The 10,655-nt window shown below is 37.9% G+C and overlaps 1 protein-coding gene and 1 long non-coding RNA gene across 19 annotated transcripts in view; one reads left to right on the top strand and one right to left on the bottom strand.

Annotated features, from left to right (window-relative positions):
• The window catches only part of LOC107271854 (suppressor of lurcher protein 1), a 207,028-nt gene that overhangs the window by 37,486 nt on the left and 158,887 nt on the right, over positions 1–10,655 (bottom strand). The window lies entirely within an intron of this gene.
• LOC107271857 overlaps positions 9,574–10,655 on the top strand; it is a 68,151-nt gene continuing 67,069 nt past the window's right edge. Inside the window, exon 1 of the long non-coding RNA XR_003061000.1 lies at positions 9,574–9,724. This is a non-coding gene — a long non-coding RNA (uncharacterized LOC107271857). The remainder of the gene's footprint in view (positions 9,725–10,655) is intronic.

Genomic DNA, 10,655 nt, shown 5'->3' with positions numbered 1-10,655 from the left:
GTTCTCTCGGTACTACCCTGAAAATTTACTGAAGCAAGGTTATCAGAACGTCATCGTCGCCATCCCTTTATGGCCACCCTGTAAGGAAGGGACAAGATTCGTAGCGTAGGGAGTTTTTATGCGATGGAGATAAAGCGTCTCGACGCTGACCATCCAATCGGCTCCTCGAAAATGGTAGCCCGTGAGATTGCACCAAAGGTTAGTTCGTATGTATATATATATACACTCGTAAAAAAAAAAAATGAATTCTGTAGGGTGTCTACCTATACGTATTTGACGATCGTTCTATTAACCTCTTCACCTGAGAGATATTCCGCAGGGTCGCCAACTGGTTTCCCGAAAACGATCTCTTTGGAAAAACACGTTAACTGCATTAACGCGAATTGCGAATTTCACGTTTGCCAACGATTGCCAACTGACCTGCTGCTCCGTCTGGTACGACAGAGCAAAAGGATGGCGGGAGACAAGGATCGCCCTTGGCCACTTTCCAATTAGCTGGAAATTTAATTTAATCAAATCCCTCGGTTGGCTGTACTGGTTAAATGGATGGAAGAAAAAAATAATAAAAAAATGGCAAGGGGGAAATATACTACAGACCAAAACCTCAATACCTTAGCCTTTTTGTTGAGTTACGCGAGTTTTGGATTTTTTCCACCCTCCCACCCCTTTCTATGTTCAACCGCCCCCCCCCCTCCCCGACCCTCCTAGCACCAAATGGCAGTACTGCTTTTACGAGTTACAAAGTAGTTTCTCCATGTAACCCCATCTACATTAATAATAAGTTAACGAAGCTACTTCACCGTCTACTCCACGTTATACCGACCCTTGACCTAACCTCCCTGACAAAACCCTTCGGACACCGCAAGCTCACCCCTTTGCCGGCCTAGCCTCCTTTTCCGTCCTTACTGACCACCCGTTGGACGTTATTTCGCTGAATCGTCCTTACCGCCTCGAAAGGCTGTCGTTACAAATTATTAGAGCTTAGGATCCTGACCAGGAGATAGGAACACGTGGTCATAATGGTGTTAGCAAGGGATGATAGGTAAACAGAAAATTTAGTCAAGCCATTGCCTCAAGGTAGTGCTCGCAATTAGTTGAATAATCGTTAACGCTTATCGTTGTCTAGCTATGGTTTTGATTGTTAATTTTTTTTTTTTAAGGTATTTTCGCGAAAATCACGTTATTAGGTAATACGTGAACTTTCTTTATTCGCTGGAAAGCTTATTAAATTTTTCTTCGTTGCAGGTACATATGTATATACACTTATGCCTGTATAGGTACAGATGGGAATTTACTTCTGGACCAACAGACCGGCTGCACTTTGACGATAACGATAATGGACATTCGATAATTCCTAGGTCAACTTTTTCATCTGATAGCAACCGGGTGAGATATTTAAGGGTAGCAAACATATCAGGCTTTGACAAGATTGACCCACATGGTGAGAACTGATGCGAGGAGAAAACAATGAGCTTTAGATAGCGCTGAACGTACGATCTGGGAATAGACCCATCCTGTGCGATTTATAAGATTTGGAAATTTTTGATAAAAAAAAAAAAAAAAAAATGAAGAACCGAAGTTATCACATAAATTTGTTTTACGGTCTCTCTTTGTCGGATATCCATCCCTTTATATAGAGTATAGGCGCAGAGTGATGAGAGTAGGTATCCAATTTTCGCGGGAAATTCAAAAAGAAAAATGTCTTGCTATACCAATCACGTAATATATCGATCTTTATTATCATCACTCCAGCCTCCCACTTTGTCGACAAGGCACAAACATTGTCTTGCTGTTCCTATCTTTACGTCACCTTTCGAGCAGTTCCTTGGATATAAAATATGTATATACCGGGTGACGTAGAATATACGAAGACACCAGACGATTTTAGATAAGCTGTTTTTCCTGGCTAAAATCAGTAATCGATACGCTAGTATTTTGCGGGAGGATGTAAAATGGCAGTGCTAGGGGGTGGTATTAAAATTTCCTATGAGAAAGAGGGGTAGATAAAATATATATGTGTGTGCACAACCCCTTTAACTCGCCTGACAAGCGAATTCCAGCTGGACCGTTGCAACTCTTTATTTTCTTTCTCTTGATTTTCAGCTTTTTTTCAACTACTTTTTCTTCAGGACGCTCAACTTTTTTTTCCCCTCCTTTATGTCGATTTTTTTTTTAAATTCACGCCGAACTGCCTATTACTCGGCTCGCGAGCTTTGCCAGACGACTAAATTGGCCTCTTAGCAGAAAACGTTCTGGTAATTAAAGCAATCAGTTTACAGTGTCTCGCACGATACTCGCTGGCTTTTGTTTTATATGGGCCAATGTAAAAGTCGATAAGCATTTATTATATTTTTACGATCATTTGTTCTCCTGTCGTTAATATACGTTTTCCGGTCAGGAAATTTGAGTCTCACCTTGGTCGATAGACAAGGAACGTACATATGTGAAATTGAAAAGTAAATTTTCAGTTTTTCCACTCATCTCATTTATCGCAATGATAAATGACTTAACGAACGATTTGAGATAACTAGTCAAAGATACTTAACATTAGGTTGATTCGAAGAAAAAATTTTTTCCTTCATCGACACGTTATTGGTAATCGAATCTAGTACGAATGAACGTGGAGATATGATTGATAACTTCGGTATGACATAGGTGGAAAATATTTGATAAAAATATTTTTCAAGGGAAACAGGTGATGGGAGATTCTGGATAGGAAAATTGAAAAATTAATTGAAAATTTGGTTCTATATTTTTTAATTACATATATTCGAATCGTATTTGTTATACTTATTATGCATTTGTTTTTTTAATTTAAATATTCTGTTTTTTTATGTAGCTCTGTTATCTTTTTACGGGCGTGTAAATAGAGGATAACAGGTTTTGCGATCTGAATACGATTTTGCAAATGATAATCGCGACACTCGTAAACCGCGAGATCGAAGACAGCGATAAACGCGTAATACCATTAGCCTCCAATTGATCGGGTGGTACTTCAGAAACACATCTGACAATCAACACATCAGTTCTGTTACGTTCTCGGGCAGCTTGAGGCTCAGGATCCGCTAAGCTACCGTCCATTCCAAAAGGTTCTGTCAGAGCTTTCGTTTCGGCGGAGTTGGAGACTGTTCCACCTCAACTCTCAGGTAATACCGGCTGTAGCATCGACCAGGTCTGCTGTTTTTTTTCTGGTTAAAAGTTTTTTCCATTTCTATTTGACCTACTTTTGATTGAAACCTCACAGTTGCTGGGGTCAATAATGTCAAAATTGAATCGAACAATTTGCCGTTTAACGCAGCGAGGGTAGGCTCGTTTTACGAATTCAATTTTTTTTAGGGTGGAAAAAATGGAGCAGCCAATCGCAGTGCGAGCTGTACAGGAAATAGAGGGTTGACGTTGAACGTTATATGATATAACGTCCACCTTCGTTTGGCTGGTTATTTATTTGTGAACAATCAGGAAGAAAGTGAATTTTGGGCAGAACGAGGGACGCTAAAGATGAAAAAGGAGACCAGGAATTTGGTCATTCTTTCCTAAATTGCCCATTTCTCGTATAGTCATTCCGCCCTGTGTACTTTCAAAATGACTTTCAGCATATGTAGAGTGGTCCTCCGGCGAAATTGAATTTCCGCCGCGACTATGCGCATACGTGTGTGGGAGGATTTAAATATGTTTTTTTTTTGGGAATTTTTATATTTTTTATATTTCAACAATTTTATACCTGAGTTTGAATTTTTATCACTGCCAAATTTACGTCCTTAATCTTTCTCTTGATTTTTTTGATTCTGTCTTTCGCTGCGTTATACGTTTATATTGCATTCGTCTGCATACTGCTCCTGGGCATACTGTTTCGTGTACCAACTTTAGAAGAATAAATGTCAAGTGCTAAAGTAGAAGACTGTAGGGATTCCAGGACGCGACTAAAGAAGAATAAGAGATTCCATTTCTCCTATGACCTCCTATCCCTTCGTTTCCTATTTCCTCTTCGCCTCCACTCGCGCAATTCGTCTTCTCATTTTCTCTTGGTTTCCGCTCGAATTTTCGACATGGTTGATTTCACGATTCGATAAGATTTTATTCACTCGCAAACTTTCCTCTCCGAGATCCGCTATGAGCTTCGAGATAGAAGGTATAAAAAAACAACCACGTTTTATCTTCGCGGTGAATTGTAATAAAGTCCACTTGTTCAGGATCATTTATAAAAATGCAAATTAGACATTTCTCGAATTCCCCACGTGGTGTGATAAATTTTGTCAATTTTCTTATCGCCCTAAGTATCTTACTGGATGCCTAATTTTTTTTCTTTTCTTCTCAATCATTATTCCAAAGTCGTTGACACTCGGCAGACCGTAGATGCTTGTATGACTTTGCAACTGTTTGACGAACTCTCTGAAAATTCCCTAGGACTCTAGTAATTTATTGAACGTCGCTCGAACGCAAATTTGACGTAATCCCCGTGATTATCGTAAACGTACGCAAAAGTACCGTGCTGAATCTTTTTCTTTTTCTGGGCATTATCGGGAAAACGTTGACTTTCTCGCAAACCCGCTTTACCTTCAGAGAAATTCGGCTAATCCGTAATAAATTGGCATGAAATAATGTCGCTCGGGGTGAAATGGATTTGCTTGTAATATATGAAAAATCAATAATATTTTTTTTTTTTAAATAAAATCCTGATTAGCCGCCACATTTACAAGTCAAACAAATCGTCATATATTAATTACAACGATTAACAACGTTTATTACTTTTTCACTATGTGTCACACCAGAAAATATTTACAAAAATGTCATAAATTGTATTGAATATATTATATATACTATATTTGTTATAAAAAAAAAAAAAAAAATTACGAACCATTAAAAATCCAGCATGCCCATTTTAATTGCACGATGATTAATGCATTTATTTACTTCAATTAAAATTGCACTGATTCCTAGAATCATCGTGCAGTGACACTGCATTGATGACCTTTTTAATTAGAGTACTTATCTCTCTCCCGCACATTACTTGGCCATAGCTCGCCGAGTCTCCATCCTCCTTTACACAATAATTACAAAGTTTGAACTTGAGCTTAAAAAATAAGAAGAAGATGTGGACCCAGTCGAAAGCGCATTCCGCATCACTGGAAAACTTTTCGGTCTTCGAACCCGCCTCTGCACTCTTGCAATATGCCTGAATCTCGAGAGGGTTAAGTAAATGTACGTTTACCAACGTAAAATGCATTTCTCCTTCGCCACTTATCTCTCCACTCGTACAACCGTCTTTATTTCCAATAGCCTTTCTTCCTTTTCTCATTTTCAGCCCATTTCTATAATGGACCCCGTTTCGCCCGCTGAACCGAAAACTATTATTTCGATGTTCAAAATATATTGGTACGTGCAACTTAATCCACCTTCATGCACTATAAAAGACTTGATAAATTATACCGGCATTGGATTTCCATCGTTTAGTCATTTTCTCTCGATTAAATTCACACGGTCACACGCGAACGTCAAAGATCGGCCATTCCGATAATGCCATCTCGAAGATTCCCCTCTCGCTCAGTGCGAACAGCATCGCTTCATTAGATTTCATCGCGAAATAGTTGGCAATCCTTATGAGCCTCGTGTTCACCTTTGACCTTTCCCTATTCGTGAGCTTAATCGAAATAAAAGTTCAGCAGGTTATTCAGATCGGGAACATTTGGTCAGATTTCATTGAAGCTGTTGATTCGATCGATCCCTGAAGTCATTTGCAAACATATCACCATCTAATAATATATGCACGGTTCAGACGGTTCGGTATTCTTGAACAACCCTACATACATGTCAGGAATTTTTATATACATATAATATTGGCATCACTGTGATCCTAAACAAAGGTCTTGTTCCGTGAAATTAAAAGACTGACGTCACTCTTTATTAATTTCCACATATCGTGCAGCATTGACGAGCCCTAGGTCTGACTAAGCTTCCACTATTTTTGGATAAATTTTTTTTTAAGAAAACAAAAAAAAAAAAGGAAGAAAAGGATTGGGAATATTTTTGTTCGAGTCTCAAAAAGTGCCGCCAAGATTTACAGCAGGTGCTTCTAATAGGAATAATCGGCACGTGACGAGCGTGCGAATGAATGTATCGCCGTTCCTTTGGGATGAGAGACTATTTGTCATGACGCTTTTCAATGACTTTTTTTCTTTACAATCCCACAGGAACGTGGCACATTAGGAGAGACAAGAATACAATTTTCCCACGAGAGAGGAACTGTCAGGTTTGAAAATTTGGCAATACAATTTTTTGTATAATTTAACACTCTCGAAAAATCATATATGCCACGTTTACGTTTTGCTCGTTTCAAACAAAAAATTTGATTGATTTTGTACTTTGTTATCCAATTTCCATTTTTCGATGTATACACACATATATCGTACTGTACCTAATCCTAAACATACGTTAACAATGCATCGAATCCATTTCACTGACTAAATTCTGCATTTGGTGTTTGCCACGTTGGAAAATTAACGCCCAGTTACCCGAACCAGAGTAACTCGTGCGACTATTTATACGCAAGTGCAGCTTCACTAACGTGTCATATAAGTAATATATGTGTAACGGAGTATATTACATGCTTCCTTGAATTTGAATCTCCATACAAGTTCAGAGCCCCGTCAATAAATGCGTATGGAGCTTGCAAGAGCTTTGTTCGACACGATACGTCATTTTTAAGAAGATGGACCATTTTTTGTTTATTTTCACCCAAAAAACACTTGTTCACCATCACAGTCAATCAATCGTACGTACGAATGTCATTTGAGATATATGAACTTTGAGGTTCGAGCTTTCTGGTAGAGAATCACACGTGGGTAACGTACTCTCGGTAAATTAAGGGGGGGGGGGGAGGTGGCTCCCTGAACCAATTCCCTTAAAGGGTAAACCTTCCGGGAGCTTGCTTCACTGATTGGCTAAGCACGTGGATTGACGTGTCAAGAAGCTACCGAAGTAGCAAGGCACGTGGCTGTCAATTGACTATTAACGACAGGCATGATGGTATCAGTGATAAATTTTCAAGTACTCGGCTCTGATATCTCGAATATACTGATGTATGGTATAATAGACCCAAAGCTCCTTCTCTTTTAGATCTATACTTACGCAATAGTTATTTCCCCTTTTTTTTCCATTCTAATCGAACCGATGGAAAAGCTCGGTACAAAATGACATGTTGCGGATTATATGAGTTCCCGTGGGATTTTCACAAGATTTTTTTTTCACACCTTTCAGGATGCCTATAACACGTGAACATCAAAGTGCAATGACGTCAAGGTTTCTGTTGAAGCGCGAAGAGACCTTGTATTATATTTTTTTTCGATTGCTTCAAAGATTCGGAATATTTTTTTTTAGTATTACGTAAAAAGGAAACGAGTATTGACTTTATGGATGGATTAATTAAAAATGAGACACGATGCATGTACAGGTTTAGACAAAATTATGGGAAAAATTTAATGAAAGGTAAAAATTTTACATGGCGGATATACGTGTCGCGATAATCAATTAGACGTTTCATGCTTGTATGAATAAATCGTGCATAGTAAATGATTATGTCAATTTCTGTGGAAATAATAAAGTATTAAATTAAATTGGACTCGGCGATTCATTTTCGATAGGATATTGATCGGCTTTATATAATTATTGTAAAAGTCAATTTTTGTTATATATTTATTTATACATACGTGGGTCCATTGGTACTGATCCTATTATGTAATGCACTCTGCTTTTGATATAAATATATATATATATATATGTGTGTGTGTATTCTAGATGCATCGAATCATTCCATTCTCATTGGTTTTGTGTTTGGCTGTAATTGCATTTCCGACGTTTAAATGCAGTTGACCAACAATGATTTTAAAAGCGGATTCCATTAACCGGAATGGGATATTATTTGCCTCTTTTAAAAAGCACCGATACCACCTGGTGTAATTATCATTGCAATTGTGCTGGTGCATTCGTAGCTGGAACAACGATACCCTATTTGTCTTTTGACATGATTTAACGTATCGCATCTCCGAGAATAATAAGCTAAAGTAAGGACGTGCAATCTCATTGTAATTTAAGGTTGGCTCTGGGGCAATTGTGTTGGTTAATAAAATTTCTTTGATATCCGCTATACGATTAAGCGCTACAGATAAGGGATATATGTTTATAGAGATGCTTTAAATTTATGGGTACTTTATGAGGAGAGTTTGCAGTATTTTATTGATTTAAAAAAAAATGCTTGTGATTCAAATCGCAATGCGACACGTGATACAGTGGAATATAATAATTGGATAAAAAATGTTTTTTTTTTTTAATTTCATTCTTGTAACAAGGAAATTAGAGGCTTCGTCTTGTTGGGTTACGTTTGGACGGTGGGTCGGGAATTTTTTTTTCAAAATTTTTGAATCAGCTTTGATTTTTGGTACTTTGACGCGTGGCATGCATTTATAATATATTTGCAACATACCTTTACCCTCGCCAAGTTCCTTGGCTCTGAGAGCACCCAGTGTTACAGACGATGCACACATTAACCACCAAAAAGTGTGGAGCAACATTGTTCTTGGTACGACGGTGGAATTGCGCACGGATTAAAGTGTTGCTTGAAATTCGGAGCGAGCACGAGGAATTTAATTAATTAGTTTTTAGGAGAAATTCACTGGTACCCGAAAAAAGATACCTTTGTTTAAAATGGTTTAACGATATGAGAAAATAATTTGGGGCTTCAACTATGGAATTACGAGGAATGCTGCACTGCACGAAATTTCGTATTATTTTTAACGATGTAAATTTTGGATTAACAAGCATAAAGGTGTTAATCACAATTCTCCACGTATCGTCCTAACGAACAATTATAAAATATCTCGTGAAATTTCCAATTGCATAATCTTGCAATTATTGCTCGTTCGGCATTAGCAGGCAATTCCTCATTTTCGACAAACTCGATGCACAGTCACTAAAAAAAAAAGGTACAGAAACGATATAAATGATAAAAAAAAATCTTTGATGCCACAATAAATTTTTTTTTAAATAAAACAATTTTTATAAACTTTATAGATTTTCAAGCGCTTTATTGTACAATGAGTTAAGTATGTAATTTTATTCAGTTTATAGATACAGAAATTCGTAGCGACGACTGTACGATGAAGAAGATTATGACATTATTATTATTGTTATTGTTGTTGTTATTATATGCTCGGGAAAAATATCCAAGATTGAGTCGGAGGCAGAATAATATATTTTTTTTTTTTATAATGAAATTACGTTATTACCTACGATCGATGTTTGTGCATATATATTTTATACAAAATATCCATTAACAGGGATATAAAATAATAAGAATAAATTGTCAAAAACACAAAATTACCGAAGAGCCTCGATCCGCAAGGAAACCCGCTTAGCTCTGGACCGAAACTGAGCAACTAACACGCGGCCAGCCTTTGCCAATGTTCGCCGCGCCAATCCGAGACTGCGCCTTCTCTCTTCCTTCTCTCTTCCTTCTCTCTTCCTTCTCTCTCTCTCCCCCGTCCCACCGACCCCCATACATTTTTACCCCTTTATTCTTTTTTTCCTCGGTAACTCTTACATCTTATCTCATTCCCTTCCGCCGATTCACTCTTTTAATGTACCCTTTTGCACCGCTCATTAAAATGCAAACTAACACGAATATTTCTTTAATTTCAGATTTTCCAACAAAAAGCGAGCATCCTACGGACACGTGAGTTTAAGCATTCTTTTTTATAACTCGATTTGCGATTTTTTCCATTGTGCTATATTATACGTATGACGAGTATTACAGTGACCTTGAGTTAAAGACACTAAACTCAACGATAGCAATGCAGAGTATAATAGACACTCTCGATTGATATTCGCATTTTGAAAATGAATCTACGCGCATATACGGTCCTGCGTATGTTGTTTTCATGCGATAACCTATATTCGCCAAAAATTTTTCCTAGCAAATATTCAACTTCTTTAAGACACTTCGAAAGTTGTCTATTCCAGCGTCATATCCGCATAGTCGTACACGAGTTGAAAAAGGAAAAAAGTTTCTTCGACGAATTCGCAAAGTTCAGGTCGATATGTTTGTCGGCTGTCACAATGATATTGCATATAAATATACACAACAGAGAAAATTCCAAGTTGGATAGACTTTTCGATAAGGCGTTATAATTTATTTGCAAAAAGTATTATTAAATTTATTAGCACGAGCTTACCGTATAATTATACCCAGTTAGAATTAAAGTTGAAGTTTCCAATCGAATGACGATTTAGCTCGTATAAATTAGCCATTGAATATGCACGCGTGCACAGAGCACGTAAATTGAAGTTGAATTTACACGTAAGCGCCAACCTTTCCAATTAGAAGCTACTGCAATTTGCGCATCCTGCTGTATGACGTGTAAGACAGAACGAAGCTTTTAGCTTTGATTTTCTCTAACGTGTGTATGGTTAATGTTTGACGCTCGAAGCGTAACTGCCTAATGCCATTAGTACCGACCGTAAACTGCATTGTAATCACGGGTCCAGATACTCCTGCATTCTAAATCGAATCGACCCAACCTAACCCAACCTCCCTTATACGAAACACCACGAACCGAATGCACGTGGCACGTGCCTTCCTTCCCCCCCTCCCTCCCCCCCCCCCC

This window comes from Cephus cinctus, unplaced genomic scaffold, assembly GCF_000341935.2.
Source record: "Cephus cinctus unplaced genomic scaffold, Ccin1 Ccin1_scaffold1043, whole genome shotgun sequence".
In the NCBI taxonomy this organism is placed as follows: Eukaryota; Metazoa; Arthropoda; class Insecta; order Hymenoptera; family Cephidae; genus Cephus; species Cephus cinctus.
Note: the sequence above shows the minus strand (reverse complement) of the source record. Positions and strands in the feature narration are given on the sequence as shown.